Source organism: Lemur catta, chromosome 8 (genome assembly GCF_020740605.2).
Source record: "Lemur catta isolate mLemCat1 chromosome 8, mLemCat1.pri, whole genome shotgun sequence".
In the NCBI taxonomy this organism is placed as follows: Eukaryota; Metazoa; Chordata; class Mammalia; order Primates; family Lemuridae; genus Lemur; species Lemur catta.
In genome coordinates, this window is record NC_059135.1 from 26,801,978 (window position 1) to 26,819,236 (window position 17,259).

The following is a 17,259-nucleotide window of genomic DNA, read 5'->3' on the forward strand; positions in this document are numbered from 1 at the left end:
GAAATGGGGTAGTAAAGTTGCTTGGAAGACTAAATGATATGTAGAGAGCACTGGGCAGGAGTAGTTGTGATTGTATTAAACTTAAGTGGATACTGAGAATCCTGTTTTAATATGCAACTAATCTATAATACTAGAATAGAAAGCATTCAATGGGCTCTTTACACATAATACTTTATCAAAAATTTTATTTCTAGTCAGTCAAAAGTAGTAAGAATGGGAAAACTTGATTTTAGAAACTACCTCCCTGACAGTAAGTATATAAATTTTAGGTAGTACTTGAATTATTTCCTGAGTTAGGCTACTAAAAGCAATATCCCCATATTTTGAACCATAACTTAATACGTCTTACTGTTCGTCACCCATACCAATTGCAGTGCCTTGCACAGTCAGATATTCAATAAACATTTGCTCAGTGAGTAAATGAATAAAAAGTAAAAACATAGTGATAGCAAAGAATATGAAGAGAGCATTTAATTTTTTCCATTTAGCTCTAGCAATGTAATTCCCAACCAGCAGTGTGAATACAAGTTATATAAACCGAGCTCTTTGGGTAGCAGAGTAATGCATCATGGCAAATTATAATCATTGATTTTACAACTGGGTAAAAAACTGTTGTTGGTGACAAACATGAAGGAGAAGGACAGACAGGTGGATCAACAGTTCTTCACTGTTGCCAGAGGACAAATCAATGTTTTATGAAGGATTTAACAAATGTGCAAATATATTGCAATGTTTTAAAAAGCAATTCACTGGGTTAAGAAGAAAAAGTAAAAAGTAACATGTTATTAAAGGGATATTTTCCTTTTGCCTGATTTATGTGGACTGATTATTCCATTAGTCCAAATACATTCATGTGATAGGCAGAATAGTGGTTCCCAAAGGTGTCCATGTCCTAATCCCCTCAGCCTGTCAATGTTACCTTACATGGCAAAAGGGATTTTGTAAATATGATTAAATTAAGAATCTTAAGATGGGGAGATAATCCTGGAATATCTGGGTGGGCCCAATGTAATCAGAAGGATCCTTGTAAGAGCAAGGCAGGAGGATTAGAGTCAGGAAGATTAGAAGATTCTATGCTGCTGGCTTTAAAGATGGAGAAAGGGACCATAAGCCAAGGAGTGCAGGTAGCTTCTAGAAGCTGGGAAAAGCAAGGGAATGGATTACCCCCACAACCTCCAGAAGGAATGCAGCCCTGTTGACATCTTAATTTTAGCCCACTATAACCAATTTTAGACTTCTTCCAGAAATGTAAGATAATAAATATTTATTGTTGTAAGCCACTAAATTTGTGGCAATTTGTTAGAATAGTAAGTGGAAATTAATACACCCATTCATCTGCATCTGACCTATGGAAACACGAATTTGAAATAATAAATAAGCGTTGTTTTAAGCTGCTACATGTGTGATAATTTGTTACAGCAGCAATAGAAAACTATACAACTAGTAATAACACATAATGACATCATGTGCTCCCTGATAGGAAATCATGTTTGAGATTCTTGCCAAAAATATAGTACCCCATCTAATCACGAGAAAACATCAGACAAATGCAAAGTGAGAGACATTCTACAAAATAACTGGCCAGTACTCTTCAAAACTGTCAAAGTCGTGAAAGACAAGGAAAGACTGAGTATCTGGAACAGAAAAAGGACATTAGTGGGAAATATGAAATCTGAGTAAGTCTGTACTTAACAAAATGACAACAAAAAACACCTGGAGTTATTTCTCTCTAGAATTGGGCTAGTCTATGTAATCTTAAGCAATTCACTTGCTAAGACTTGTTTTTTCCAGTTGCTCAGATGAAAAGTGTTTGTAATGTGCTTTAAGATTCTTAGCCGAAGTACAGTTATGTTGCTTACTGTTTGCATTTTAATAATTCTGTTTTCCCTTAAGATAGGTTAATTTTGAAAGAGTTGGTATGCTTCAAAAGACTTAGCATTCTTCAACATTATAATGATTTTGATACAATAGTGTAGATTAATGAAACTATAATAAATATATTAATGGATGCAACCAAAAAATGAAAATTTGGACAACTTAGTACAGATGGTCCCTGATTTATGACAGTTCCATTTAGGATTTTTCAATTTTACAATGGTACCCATACAGCCATTCTGTTTTTACTTCAGTACAGTATTCAGTGAAACACATGAGCTATTCAACACTTCATTATAAAATAGGCTTTGTGTGAGATGATTTTGCCCAACTGTATGCTAATTTAAGTGTTCTGAGCACATTTAAAGTAGGTTAGGCTAAGCTATGATTTTAGTATGTTAGGTGTATTAAGTGTATTTTTTATGTATGATGTTTTCAACTTATGATAGGTTTGTTGTATGTAGCCCCATTGTAAGTTAAGGGTCACCTGTACATTGTGGAGGCTTTTTTTTTTTGTTGTTGTTGTTTTGATGTTTGCTTTTTGTTTTTATTTTACTTTGCTTTTTTTTTTTTTTTTTTTGAGACAGAGTCTCACTTTGTTGCCTGGGCTAGAGTGAGTGCCGTGGCGTCAGCCTAGCTCACAGCAACCTCAAACTCCTGGGCTTAGGCAATCCTACTGCCTCAGCCTCCCGAGTAGCTGGGACTACAGGCATGCACCACCATTCCCGGCTAATTTTTTCTATATATATTTTTAGTTGTCCAGATAATTTTTATTTCTATTTTTAGTAGAGACGGGGTCTCGCTCAGGCTGGTCTCGAACTCCTGACCTCCAGCGATCCACCCGCCTCGGCCTCCCAGAGGGGTAGGATTACAGGCCTGAGCCACCGCGCCCGGTCTTGTTTTTATTTTAAAATAAGGAGTTAGCATGTGTGGTATAATACGAAATATGTATTTGGTCTTTGTCCCTGGTTTTTGACACAACTTCTAAAACCCTTGTAATTTCCAGAGTGATGGGGTGACAGGAGCATCTTTTGTTCTAATATGTGGTCTTTGTCCCCAGTTTCTGACATAGAATTCCTAAGTCTGTTGGAATTTCCTGGGTAATAAGGAGTATCTTTTGTTTTAATGAGGTGTTTCTTGATGGGCCCCTAGATAGCTTCAGGATGGGGGCTGGTCACCAGAAAGACTAAGCCTTGATTAGAAGACTGGAACTTTAGCCCCATCTTCTCAATCTCTGGGGAAGGGAGAGGGGCTAGAGATTCAGTTAATAATCAATCATGCCTACATGACAAAACCTCCATAATAACCCCTAATGACAGGGTTCAGAGAGCTGGGTCTGTGAACACATCAAGGTGCTAGGAGGGTGTTATGCTCAGAGAGGATGTGAAAGCTCCACACCACCCCGCCATCAATAATATCTTGCTCTATATATCTCTTCTGTTTGGCTGTTCCTGCATTGTATCCTTTATAACTGTGGTCCCCAACCCCTGGGCTGCAGACTGGTACCAGTCCATGGCTTGTTAGGAACCAGACTGCACAGCAGGAGGTGGGCAGCGGGTAGCCAGCAAAGGTTCATCTGTATTTATACCTGCTCCCCATAGCTCGCATCACTGCCTGAGCTCTGCCTCCGCCTCCTGTCAGATCAGCAGGGGCATTAGATTCTCATAGGAGCACGAACTCTACAGTAAACTGTGCATGTGAGGGATGTAGGCTGCAGGCTCCTTCTGAGAATTTGTCTGAAACCATACCCACCCACCCCCGCCCCAATCTGTGGAAAAATTGTCTTCCATGAAACCAGCCCCTGGTGCCAAAAAGGCCGGGACCACTGCTTTATAATAAACCAGTAAATGTAAGTAAAGAGTGCTCCTGGGTTCTGTGAGCCATTCTAGCAAATCATAAAACTGAAGAGGGGAAGTTGTGGGAACCCCTTGACTTCGTAGCCAAGTCAGACAGAAATGTGGGTAACCTGGGGACCCCAGCACTTGTGACTGGCAGCTGAAGTGACGGTAGTCTTGTGGGACTGAGCCCTTAAACCTGTGGAGTCTGACGCTAACTCTGGATAGTTAGTGTCAGAATTGGATTGAGTTGTAGGACACCCCATTGGTGTCCAGAGAGTTGGAGAATTGGTTGGTGTGATAAATAAATCCACACATTTGGTGTCAGAAGTTTTGTGAGGCCTTCTCTTCCCGGTTCTTCCCGGAGTCGGGAAAAGCTGGGTTGAGAGGGCGTAAAAAAAAAAAAAAGTTTTGTGAGGAGAAACAGCTCAGCCTTTAAGATCATAAATACACAAAATCCTTTCACACAGCTTAAAAGAATTAACATTTTTCAAGTTTTCTGAACTCAAGTCAAGATAAAGAGAGAGAAGCAAAAAAGAACTCAGTAACGTATTATTCCAACAGTTTGATTCAGAGAAAATAGAAACTCTCTTCTAACAGAAAAAAAATGACAAATGGATTGCACAGAGTATTTAAATCAGCTTTCTAAGAATGGTATCGGGAGTATTTCCCTGCACTTTTTTTCTTAGCTTCATTTCAGAGAGATGGTCACATACTGTAGGAATTGAATGATAACTTATCATATCATGGATGATCATTATATGAAGTACTCAGAGTTTGCTGCTCATAAATTTTAGATGACATAATTCTTCCCTCCTTAGAGAGAGACCATCTAGCTCAAAGCTAACTTAACGGCCTCCTCTGAGGTTAATGTTAACATTATTCTGGACAGGGCAACAGGAAGCATCTGTGTATCTTACCACAAACTGAGATGATCCATTTTTTTTCCCTATTTCATGTATAAATTCTGTTGGCATTAAATTACTTCATTGCTCTTGCTTTAGACATTTAAAACATTTAGATAAGTTTTAAACTGAAATGGTTTGTGACTATGTAAATCTTTATTTAGTTTTTTCCCAGTTGGTCAATATTGATTCTTATTTTTTCTCTATGATTTAAAGCAAACTTGTGTTATGAAAGCTATTCTTAAAAATCTTTTGTTCTTATGTTCTAGAACCATCTTTGGTGACAGCAAAACTCAGGAAACAATGTTAGTCAATTAATAGCTGCCAAGTTACCCAGAGGAGCAGATGGTATAACTGATCATGTCCTACAAGATGAAGAAAGGGAATACTCAATGACATTTGCTCAAATATGCTAAAGTTTCCACACAAAAGGCAATAATGGCAACCATATTTTTTTCCCTCTTCTGTGTGTGCTTTTTATTCCAAGTGGTTCTTTTACATTCTGCTTTTGACATATAGAGCTAGTCACTTAAAAATAAAGTAGAGTATGCATACATTTTAAGTATTTTTAGCAATAAATATACAACATAAATATGCCAATAGAAAAGAAAAAGTAGAATACTTAACACCACACCCAGGTTTTTAACTAGGCTATAATATGGCCAATAATGCTTCAGGGTTATTGAAATAGTTAGAATTGTACAGACATTTTGCTAATCAACTTGGGTGTTTTTAGTGAGATTGATAAAAAGTCCAGGCTTGCTTCCTCAGAGCTCTTCTCATTTAACCTATCTAAAAGCCATATCTTAATTATGAAATACACTCAAAGGGATTATACTTCTCAAGAATCCAAAACTTTGAATGTTCATTAATTTAACAAATATTATGGTGCATATTTTGTGCCTGGCACTGTTCTAGATGCTAAGTGAACAAAATAGACAAAAACAAAACAAAACAAAACCAAAAACCGGAAGCTTTCATGGAGCTTATATTTTTCTTTTTTTTTTTTAGCCAGTCAAATTTAGCAGTGGGGGTTGAATACCAACTTAGTGACACTAATGTTAATAAGTTCTGATAACCCACTACCATCGGACCAGCCTATTTTACTTTTTTAACTTTTGTATTTTTGGGGGGTTTTTTGAAACAAGATCTAGCTATGTTGCCCAGGCTGGTCTCGAACTACTAGGCTGGGCTCCAGTGATCCTCTGGCCTTGGCCTCCTGAAGTGCTGGGATTACAGGCATGAGTGGCCAAGCCCCACCTGTTTGAACTTTTCTGCTTGACTTTCAAAGTCCTCTTGATTGGACCCTACCCTCCTTTATTTTCTACCATCTCCCTGCATGCACCTTCTGTTGGATGGTGGAAAAGCCCTGCTCATTCCTGCTTGTCGTGCCATTTCCTCTGCCCTACATAATTAATAATTCTCTCCATTGAGTCAACAAACACTGATCTATGATACTCTACAGACCAGGAACTGTGCTAGAGATTTTCAGGTATCTTATTTAATCTAGGTAAGCACTCATATTGGTTTTCAGAAGGGACCAGTGAGGCTGAGAGTTCTATGAGCAGCTCAGGGTCACTTAGGTACCAAGCTAGAGACTGAGGCCCAGTTTAGGTAGTGCCAAGCCTCCTCCAACACCCCAAGGCAGCCTTCTCTCCTCACTTTGCCCTTGCCATTCCCTACTATGAACCCCTGCTTGTTTTCCAGGTGCTACCTGGATGTTATTTATCTTTGTAACTATCCCTGAAAACAAATGTGTATTATATTTTCTTTCACTTCCCTACAGAGCCTAACATGGTACCATGTCCAGCAAGTACCCAATAAATGCTTCATTAGCTGATAAAGACTAAATGGTTTAGTCTGAATCTTCTATTTTCGACTGTTAAAAAGTTAACCTTTGAAACAAATTTTATCTATGGCATTTGTGTAATAAGCTCTACATGGTCACAACTTGCTGTGTGAAAAAATACTTCCTTTTTCTTTTTTGTTTAAATACTTCTCTTGAGATGTGAAAGTTATCTTTGACTTACAGGTAAATAATTTCATGTTCAGCTGATCTACTTCCTTCACTGATTTTAATCATAACCTCATTCAGTTTATTTTTCCATGCGGAGAAGTCCTAGGATTTCCCAGTTTTCATTCATTCTTTTGATCACACAATGGTCCTATGGATTTTCTCTGCCACCTTTGCATCTTTGAGGTAGGCCTATTTACATTGCATAGACAAGCTGCATTTTTATAAGATACGCTAGCCAGGGTCACACATTCTGATTAGCCAACAAATTTCCCACAGATATGTTTAGCTTGGCTAGCAGTTGGGGAAAAAGAAATAGAAACTTAACATTTTTAAGCCCAGTAGTCCCAAGTTCCTCTTAGGCCCCACCATTCCTATAGTCTAAAACCAGGCCGGTTCAGACCTATAGTGTCAAGGACAAGGACTCTATGTCTTACTTCTTAACACTGCAAGATGCTACAAATTTCACCCTTATATTATATAGCAGTAGCTTTTCAACTTTTTGTCTCCACCCAGCATAAAAACATATGTACACACTTATGTGACTGAAGAGAATTACTTCATGAAGTAATACTTTGATCACAATGACTTTGGATATTTTCTGTTTTATATCATTCCTTTCAATAGGTCATAATCTGCTAAAATGATGTCTTAAGTTCCCCAAGTTTCAAACACACTATGCCAGAGTTGAGGTGAGGTCTCTTGCCACTGAATCACCAAGTACACCCACATAAGAAGACCCCTGTGATCATTTTCTGTTAGAGCCAAATATTAGGGAAATGCCTAGCAGGGTCTGGCACATGGCTGAGTGAACAAATGCTTGTTGTTTTGTTTTGGCTGAGTCTGTTCTTAGTGTGAAAATATGTAAAGTTCAACTATTAATATATTTTTAAAAATTAAACTTTCATTTACTCAAGTGTACTAATAACTTTAATCAAAAGGAGAAATCTCACAGAAATCATGTAGGCAAATACTAAATATGTAAATAAGATTCTAATTCATTTGATAATCATTCTCCAATACTTTAGACATTAATTCTAGAACAAGGCCCCCAACTTTTCCCAGTTTTTAATTCAAGTTCTACTTCGATTCCAGACACTTACTATGAATTCTTTGAAAAGAAATCTTCTTATTCAAGTACTATGTGTTAAGGGTGAGGGCACTGAGGCTTGAGGGGCTAGGGAACTTGCCCCAGTTTGTTTGGCTAGTAAATAAATATGAGTTCTGGGATTTACACATGGTTTTCTGATCTAAACCCCACATACATTGTCTACTACCTAATACTGTATGTGGATTTTCAAACAATAAACCTGCCCTATAAAAGTTACGTAGTAACATTAGGCAAGTGTCAAGCTTCTGTTCTCTTTGTGGGACTTTTCTGAAGATATTTCATAATCCTTTTTATGACATTGTTAGAAAAGTCATCTTCAGTACCTCATATTGAGATTTAAATGCATTTTTCTTTGTTTGGAATGGTTAATAAAAGGGGTTGTTAACTTGTTATAATACTCCTCTGTTGTAAATTGGGTATGTACTTGGGTATGTACTTTTTCTGTAATCCCATTTTATATTTTAAGACCTTGATTGAATCTGAACATCACCAAAACCTCAGCTAAACTTAAAATTCAATAAGCTATCTAGGTTTCACAAATATATGGAAAAAAAATCAAAGGATTGTTTCTGTTTTAATATAGATATTTGGTATGCTACAATCATAGTCATCTTCTCCTTTTATCTTTCTGTATTAAATTCAACTTGTGACTAGTGCTGCTACATCATCCACTGTCTAGGTAATGCTTAAAAACAAAACAAAACAAAGACAAATCAGTACTTACTGACCTTGAATGGTACTGCCTGTAGGTGTTTGCTGGCAAACAACCAAAAAGAGAAGCTCACCTTTACTTAGCACTTACTATGTGCTGGAGACCCAGTCTTGTGCCTTATACCCATTTTGCCATTTAATCCTCAGAACACCCCAGTGAAGTGAGTTGTATTATTATCTCTAGTTTTACAAAGAAGACTGAGAGGTTAAGGAGTGCAGTGGTTTGAATGTGTCCCCCAAAGTTCGTGTATTGGATGGAAACCTAATCCCCAATATAACAGTGTTGAGAGGTGGGACCTTTAAGAGGTGATTAGGTCATGAGGGCTCTGCCCTCATCAATAGATTAAGGCTGTTATTGCAGGAGTGGGTTAGTTTTTGTGGGAGTGGGTTCCTGGTAAAAGGATGAGTTTAGCCCCCTTCCTCTCCTTCTCCCTCTCCCTCTGTCTCTTAATTGCATGTGTGTGCTCTCTTGACCTTCTGTCTTCCACCATGGGATAAACAGAAGGACGGTCCTCACCAGATGTCTGTGCTTTTGGACTTCCCACCCTCCTGTAAGGAATAAATTTCTGTTCTTAATAAATTATCCAGTCTCTGGTATTATGTTATAGCAGCCCAAAACAGACTAAGACAAGGCACTTCGTTGGGGTCACACTGTAGGAAAATGGTGGAAACAAGTTTCTAAGCTACATGGCCTTGACTCCAGGGATTGAACTATTATCCACTATGGCCCCTATTGCATATGTGTGTGGGGGGAACCCAACAAGAACAACTAAGGCATAAAAGTAAGAATAAGGTCACTGTAGACTCTGGTTGGCATCAAAAGGCTTCAGGGACAAGATTTTGACCAAGGCATTTAATTGGCAGAGCTGAGAAGAGAGAACTCAAAACAACAATGGCCATGGCTAGCTGTGTGGGGCAAAAAGAACATCAGCCTACAGAAGGATGAGGTCTGATAATTTTTAGTAGGATCTTATCTGTTTTTCCCCCTCATTTCTCTCTTTGTTTTGTCCTTAAGAATACCCATAATAAGATCATATGGCACCCAGGTATGCATAAAACAGAAACCTCAATGTATACACAGTACAGAGTATAAATTTCAGTTTCTTTTTTTTTAATTTTTTTTTTCTCTTTTACTTGTAGCAAAGGATTACTATCAAACTCCACTCATCGGGCCAGAGACCCTTGTGGTGTTAGCGAAAAACTTGCCCCTCATGTAGCACACTACCTACACTTGTGAGTTCATTGCCCAGTCAGTGGCCTCAACTCCAAGCTCTAACAATGTGCACAAATTTCAGTTTCTGATTGAGATCTTTTCTTCCTTCCTGGTGTATTACAACTGATTTTATCATTTAATATCTTTGATAATCTTTCCTGAGTTAAAATCAAATTATTGGGGTTCTGTTAATAGTTAACTCCTTTTTTATTTGAATGAGAGGATGTCTCCCTGATTTTCCTACTCTTACTGTTGAATTCTGGCAGTCTATAACAACAAAGATGTTATAGTTTAGGAAACCCAAACTTAATGGGCTGTGTTCCAGGACATCTCTGTAAATTAGTTGTTTGTAATCAGGAATTTATTTTCCCATGGAAATAGTGGTTAAGTTCCCAGTGGATCTACGAAAGCTTGCTTAACCAGGAATGTAGCAGAAATGAACATTCTCACCTTTGTGTTAACCTCTGCCTATTACTCTGAGGTCTCTATGGAATTCTCCTTACTTCAATGTTTTAGCTAACCACCACTTTTGGGACACAGTTTTTTTCATTATAAATTATAGAAAAGTTTAACTATTGTTTCTAATTATATCCCAATCCAATCTTTAATACTGCTTTGGGGTGTTTCTTTTTATTAATCATTACTTAAAACATGAGTTCAGCTGGAGAGTTGTTTTCATTTTTATAAGGTCAGGAGTCAGTGTAATGGCCGAAGAATGCCTATAGCCTAAACTGTAATGTCAAAGCTTCTGCCTGCAGCATGATGAGAAGGCAGTGCACTGGCACTAGGGATGTGACTTGTGTCTGCTGCTGCCACTGACCATCTGGTTCCTGGAGGATATCTTTTGGCCCTTGTGGGGATTTAAAACAAAAACAAACAAAAAAGTTTCTTGGTTTCTGGCATGTAATCCGATAATATTAATAGTTGCCAGGTCTGAGTGCCCCTGGGTTAGTGCCCTGAGTTAGGTGTTAGAACTTGAGAGAGGCTGGGCGTGGTGGCTCATGCCTATGATCCTAGCACTTTGGGAGGCTGAGGCAGGAGAATCGCTTGAGGTCAGGAGTTCAAGACCAGCCTGAGCAAGAGTGAGACCCTGTCTCTACTAAAAATAGAAAAATTAGCCAGGTGTGGTGGCCTGCACCTATAATCCCAGCTACTCGGGAGGCTGAGGCAGGAGGATTCTTTGAGCCCAGGAGTTGGAGGTTGCTGTAAGCTAGGCTGATGCCACTGCACTCTAGCCTAGGTGACAGAGTGAGACTCCATATCAAAAAAAAAAAAAGAAAGAATTTAAGGGATTATCTGATCACTTGATTAATGCTCATGTATATTTTGACTATAGTTGAGTCTTTACTGCAGAAATTTCATACTCAATCTAATGCTATGATGTAAATCTCTGCCAAATACAATACTTATCTCAGACACTCTTCCTTGCAGAGCACAGTAACCACAGTAAAACCAAATTCTTTGTTTTAGGTATAAACATTACCAACAAATGTTTCCACAACAGAAATGCTTAACATGAAAAAAATTTGTCTATGGCTATGATAAGAGTGTGGTTTTTGAAAACTTTCAGGCTATGTACACACCCCACTTCTACACCCTCCCCTCCTTGGGAGTTTTTATACTAGCTAGAGACTCTTGGTATGACTTTAGAGTCTACCTTTAGAAATATTAAAAAGCACATCTGTATGATTAGGGAAGGCTCCTATCATCAACCTCCCCGTTCCAAAAAGCACTAAATTTGTATGACCATGACTGCTGTCAGTGTTGTTTTAAACACATAGTACTGTTAGCAAACATTTGCCAATAAAGGCATGGCTTTATTGCTTAAAGGTAACTTCTAATATAGTAAACTTGCATACATCTTTCACTTTAAATCCACAAAATCTATGAATGAGACTTTTTAAGGATATAGGTGATATTTTCTTAATAACTTCATTGTAGTCACAATAAAGTAGTCAATTTTCACAAAACTAAAATCATTCATACCAAATGGTAGATTGATTAAAGAGGCTAATGATAATAAAAAATATTAAGGTAAGCATTTCCTATTTCAACTAAAGGCCAAACAGCTACTTGTGAAATTAAAGCTTGTGAAAGTAGGATTCACGAAAGTAAAAAAAGCCACTAAGAATGAAGGGGGCTCCAAGGGCTGGTACTCAGCTTGTTTTTGCAAAGGGCATAAAGCAGGAACTTAGCACTTCCAGACATAGAGCACAGAGTTGTGGTAGGCATCTTGGAAACTCCAGAGCAGGAGGAGAATTTAGAATCTTATTAGAAAGCTTTAGGGTCAAGAAGGTTCACACTCCCTGACAGGGAAGACAATTATCCCAAATGTATTTATTATAAAAAAAAGAAGAAAAGAAAAATACTGTAATACTCTTTGGAGTCCTTGCAGGAATTAAATGAAAAAACATAGATAAAAGTGTCCAGCAAGGTTACCAAGATGAATTAGGTGCTCAATAATGTTAGCCAAATTTGAATTTGGTTGGGAATTTTATTGGGGGAAAAAAAAAAGGATTCCTCAAATTATGTTAGTGGTTTTTGTTAGCATTTGCAGCTTCTAGGAATCAGTCATAGCATCTGAAATGAGTTCAATTATCAACTGAAATAAACCCAGGCCAATCAAATTCAGCAATATAGCAAGTTTAGTGGGAGTTCTTTCTTGGTTGGGCTGTAATCCTTCAAGTCTTGGCTATTTAGCACAGTTGATGGATAAACATCGGGGATTATAGCCATGTACAAGTCAAGCTTTATAAAGAGAAAAGCACTGAAATGCTAAGATTATGTATGTAGTACAGCCCTATCCCTCATGGATGTCATGCAAAGAAGACACTGGTCATGAGAGGGATTGCAAAAAAGGGTGCAGCCAACTTAATGCAAACAAACACATTTTAATTTCTTGAAAACCTCAAAGCATATCTGTAAAGTCATGTTACATAAGGAAAAACAAGTTGTTAGAAAACATGTTTTTCAAGTCCACTAGAGAGAGGTCTATGTTAAGGGCAGTAATTTCCTTGTTATGACCAATGTGTTTGATTTCCGAATGTTAAAAAAAATATTGTAAATAGAACATAACTTCACAACTGAGGTTTCCAAGATGATAAGAATCATTAGTTTTATTTTAATTACTTTAGTTTTTTCCATCAAAGAGAAAGGAAAAAACCACAAAAGAAAATCTAGGCAGAGTGTGGTGGCTAGTACAGGTTATGACAGCATTCTGGGAGGGGGAGGCAGGAGGATTACTTGAGGCCAGGAATTCAAGCCCAGCCTGGGCAACATAGTGAGACCTGGTCTCTACAAAAAATTTAAAAAAAAAAAATTAGCTGGGTGTGGTGGTGCATGATTGTAGTCCTAGCTACTTGAGAGGCTAAGGCAGGAGGATAGCATGAACCCAAGAGTTCAAGGTTATAGTCAGTGAGCTATAATCGTGCCATTGCACTCTAGCCCGGGCAACAGAGAGACCTTATCTCGTAAAAAAAAAAAAAAAAAATTCAGACTATTCAGGTACAATATTCAAGTTTAGATGATAAAGATGGGGTTCAGCATGCAAGTAAAAAATACCTGATACATGGGCTGGGGGTGGTGGCTCATGCCTGTAATCCTAGCACTCTGGGAGGCGGAGGCAAGAGGACTGCTTGAGCTCAGGAGTTTTAGACCAGCTTGAGCAAGAACAAGACCCCATCTCTACTAAAAATAGAAAAATTAGCCAGGCATGGTGGCAAGCACCAGTAGTCCCAGTTACTTGGGAGGCTGAGGGAGGAGGATGGCTTGAGCCCAGGAGTTTGAGGTTGCAGTGAGCTACGATGAAGCCACTGCACTCTCTAGCCAGGGCAACAAAGTGAGATTCTGTCTCAAAAAAGAAAAAAAAAATTTTTGATATGTGCAATACCTGAACTCAATTTAAAGTTATGACAATTTCTAAATTTGGAAGCTCAAAAAAAATAGTCATTTTTAAGTGAAGTCATCAATGATTTCTAAATGCTTTGTAATAAATTTTAAGTGAAAAAACTAAATATTCTACTGATTCAAGGCACTAACATTACAAATTCTTTTCTGCTAGGTTAGCCAACATGTATCAGAAAAATAACTTTTAGTACAAGATTAAATTCATCATTCCGTGTAGAACATACAAAAAAGATAGTCTGGTCATTTTCTATTATTCTTCTCTTTCTTCACAAATATAGAAAAATGTCTCTGCAATTCATTCTCCCCCAATAAGAGTTCTATTGGAATTGATGCAAGTGGGCAGCACCCTTCTCCCTCTTTCTTGGTGCGACCTCAACATTAACTTTAATCCCATTTATCTACTAAGCTTTGTTCATTAAAAAAAGTAAACTCATGACATCCACTGTAATATATGAAAAGTCACTCATACAGGTTGGCAGCACATTGGAAGTTCTGAACTAACGTTTCAATTCTAACAAAAATAGACACATTTCTTAATTCTGTGACACAGAAAGCAGACAGCAACACGTGTAATGCACCAAAGATGTAGAATTTAAAGACTCCGAATAAATAAAAAAATTAAATGCCTGGATATAATTCTTAATAAACAATCTTACAGAAAACCTAAAGCTGTTTTTAAAATCTATTTCCAGTTTTACCGTAACCTTTCTTCACTGGCAGATCACAACAGAATTAGGATTATTTCCAGAAATGTGGTCAGTTATACACTGGGTGCTGCATTTAACCCCCCAGTGATATCTGCCTTTATTTACACTGTGGAAAATGAAACATTCTTTCATGCCTTTCTGGACAGTCCACAGGTTTTTATTTACATTGCTTTGAGAGAGGGAGACAAAAGATACCCCTTTACAATTGTCTTACAGCAATCTCAGTTTTGAGAGTAATATACGAGTATAACACGTTTTAATATATAATATATGGAAACATGTTTATATATACAATAACATAAATAAATAGACAAATAAATGAAGTGACTATAAAGTCTCTGAAAGTATAAATTTATAGACTGACCACCAGACACAGAACTTAGACCTGTAATAGAGAAAAATCATTATTGGCCTGAGAAAAAATAAAATATTGCTGTTATTAACATGGGAAAAATTAAATAGAAAATAGAAAACAATAATCACCGGAAAACCTGTGTCTTGTAAAGATTTCTTTCCATCAGAAGATGCAGAAACATTTTCCCCCCTGGAGCAAATGAAAAGGTTTCTCAGGCACCCCCAGTTTCTTCCCTGCTTTTTCCCTCGGGCGCCGGTGTAGACAGCAGGTGTGGACTTTTTTCCAGAGATGAGAAGTAAAAACCTGTACTTTATCGAGAGCGGGTGCACTTTTCCCCCTGGCCCCCCTTTCCTCTGCCTCCAAGATGGTAGGAAAGTTGTCGTTTCGGAGGGCAGAGGAGCTGCTCTCTGGTGTTATGTCCTCGCAGTGCCTGTAGTGGTGCTGTAGGAGGCTGCTGCCTCTTCTTGTGCAGCCCCGGCAGCCCTGCCTTCTTGGCTGGAGAGTATATTCAGGGATTTCCCCTTAATAATCACCGACCCTGGGAGCACTTTTTAGTTTCCAAAATAAAAATATGATCCTCACCCCTCTTGCTTGACAGGGAAAGGCTCTCACTGGAGCCCAGGGGGGAGCAGTAGCAGCGGCGGCCGAGCTTCCTAGTCCATTGCCAGCGCCTCTCACTCTGATCTGTCAGCCCAGCCGAGGGAAAAGGGGGGAAGGAGAAAAAAAAAAAGCAGCTGAAAGGTAAGCAGAGGCGGCCCCAGGCCCGGCCCACATCCCCGGGCTCCCGTAGGGCGGCGGGCTGAGCCGCGCAGGCAGGGCGGGCGGCGAGCGCGCTTACGTGAGGCCGGGGATTCGCCGGCCCACGCCAGGCCCCGGGCGGAGAATGAAAGGGTGAGTGGGGCCGGCGCCGGGGTGGTGGAGGCCGGGGGCCTGGGGGCCTCGGGGGCGCCCGCGGGCGGCGACGGCGGGAGGAGAGGGGTCCAGCCGGAGCCGGAGCGGGGAGAGCGGCGCGGCCTGCGCGGGCCGGGTCGGGGAGAGTGGCGGGCGGGGGGGCGCCAGTTAGGCCTCGGGCCGGCAGGCCCCGCGGCGGCCGCGCCCTGCCCCCGCACCCCGGGCCTCCGCGCGCCCCCTTGGGTCTCCCGGGGCCTCCGGGTGGGACGGCAGCTCTCTCGAGCCGAATCCCGCGCCAGCCCGGAGGCTTTCCCGCGGGGCTGCCGGGACAGGGGCGTCAGGGCCTAGGGGTGGGGAATGGGCGCCCGACCCCCCTTCCCCCCGGGTCTTTGGCAATAGAGACGCCCCCCGGATTCCGGTAATACTTGAATTTATTTATCCCCCTCCTCCGCGCTCCGGGCGGCCTGGCCAGGGCGGGGCGGGCGGCCTGGCGGGCGTGGGGTGGGGTGGAGGGGCGGTGAGGAGTCAGGTGCAGCCGCGGCCCGGAAAGTTTCCTTTTAGGCCCGAATTAGGGGCTGCTCTCTCTTCGGGGAGCCCTGGTCCTAGTGCCCGGGACCCCCGAGGGCGAGGGGGAGAGCACTCGGCTATTTTGAAACTCTTTGCCAGTTCCTGTCCATTGAAGGTACTCCGCCCCTGCACCCCTCGCCCGCGCCCCACCCCACTCTCCGCGAGCCCTTTCGGGGCTGCAAACTCCAGCCGGCTCCCCACGAGCCCCCCAGGCTGGGGAGAGGGCCTTTGCTTCCGGCTTGGAAAAGTTTTCAAGGGGTTTTTCTTAGCTTTATTAGTTAGTGACTGGGCTTTTAGGGGTGGGAAGGGAGGAGGTAAATTCAGGTGGTGTTTCTCCTGTACAGTTTTTCAGTATCTCCTTTTTTTGGCCCTTACCCCACAGTCTGGGGGTGTTATTTTCAGATTTAGTGCCCACCCCCACTTCTTCACGGACTCCTTTGGGTCCAGAATCCCCCTTCTGGACAGCTCCGGCAGAGAGGGAGATGCAGGGAGCAGTGAGGAGACTGTCAGTGCTAGGGGCAGGACCAGGCAGGATTTCTGGAGCAGTCCCCAGTGTAGGAGTTTCCCCTCGGATTCGGTCACTGTCCGGTAAAACCAACACGAGAACAGAACCCAAGGTGGGGACCTGGTTGTCAGAACTCTTGGAAGCCTCCAGAATTGGGAGGAGGAGGAAGGAGGACAGGAGGTGGGCAGGGCAGCTCCCGAAGCAAGGTGTCTACAGTTTAAGGATCAGTACTTTATTTATTCTGATAATAATTACTTAGATTTATGTGATATTCTTATAGTCGACCCTAGAAATAGAATGGGGATTTTTAAGGAAACTTAAACTTGTTTTTGCCACAATTTAGAAGGGTCTGGAAGAACCCACGGAGAACTGAAGATAGCTACGCTTTGGTTTTGGCATATATATATATATATTTTTTTTTTTTTTTTCTTTTCTCTCTCTCTCTCTCTCTGTTTGAACGGATTCAATTTTAGCTATATTTTGGTGCCATGGGCTCTGAAAGTTTGTTTTTAAAAATGTGGTAAACTTAAATTTCCAAATCTAGATTTCCCGCTTTTCAGGGCCAGGAGGTATCCTGTGGTTACACTTACCTCCTTGTCCTTGTTCTTGAGTGTTGAAATTGAAATGGTAATGGACCCAGCCACCCCCACAGCCAGCCCCTAGT

General features: G+C 40.5%; 2 protein-coding genes, 1 long non-coding RNA gene and 1 other non-coding gene across 5 annotated transcripts in view; 2 read left to right on the forward strand and 2 right to left on the reverse strand.

Annotated features, from left to right (window-relative positions):
* The window catches only part of NDUFS1 (NADH:ubiquinone oxidoreductase core subunit S1), a 40,225-nt gene extending 35,148 nt beyond the window's left edge, over positions 1-5,077 (forward strand). The window contains exon 20 of the transcript XR_006736999.1: positions 4,885-5,077. The gene's annotated coding sequence lies outside the window, so the exon portion shown is untranslated. The remainder of the gene's footprint in view (positions 1-4,884) is intronic.
* A 4,506-nt stretch (positions 5,078-9,583) lies between these two features.
* Positions 9,584-9,738, reverse strand: LOC123644239. Its single transcript, XR_006737058.1, has one exon. It is a non-coding gene; the product is annotated as a small nucleolar RNA SNORA62/SNORA6 family (small nucleolar RNA).
* A 4,678-nt stretch (positions 9,739-14,416) lies between these two features.
* On the reverse strand, positions 14,417-16,769 carry LOC123643258. Of its 2 annotated transcripts, none has more exons than XR_006736739.1 (2): positions 15,471-16,769; positions 14,417-15,316 (listed from the first exon to the last, which is right to left on the reverse strand). It is a non-coding gene; the product is annotated as an uncharacterized LOC123643258 (long non-coding RNA). The 2 variants fall into 2 exon arrangements; XR_006736740.1 differs by having other exon boundaries at positions 15,949-16,014.
* The window catches only part of INO80D (INO80 complex subunit D), a 60,616-nt gene continuing 58,640 nt past the window's right edge, over positions 15,284-17,259 (forward strand). Inside the window, exon 1 of the mRNA XM_045558712.1 lies at positions 15,284-15,373. The gene's annotated coding sequence lies outside the window, so the exon portion shown is untranslated. The remainder of the gene's footprint in view (positions 15,374-17,259) is intronic.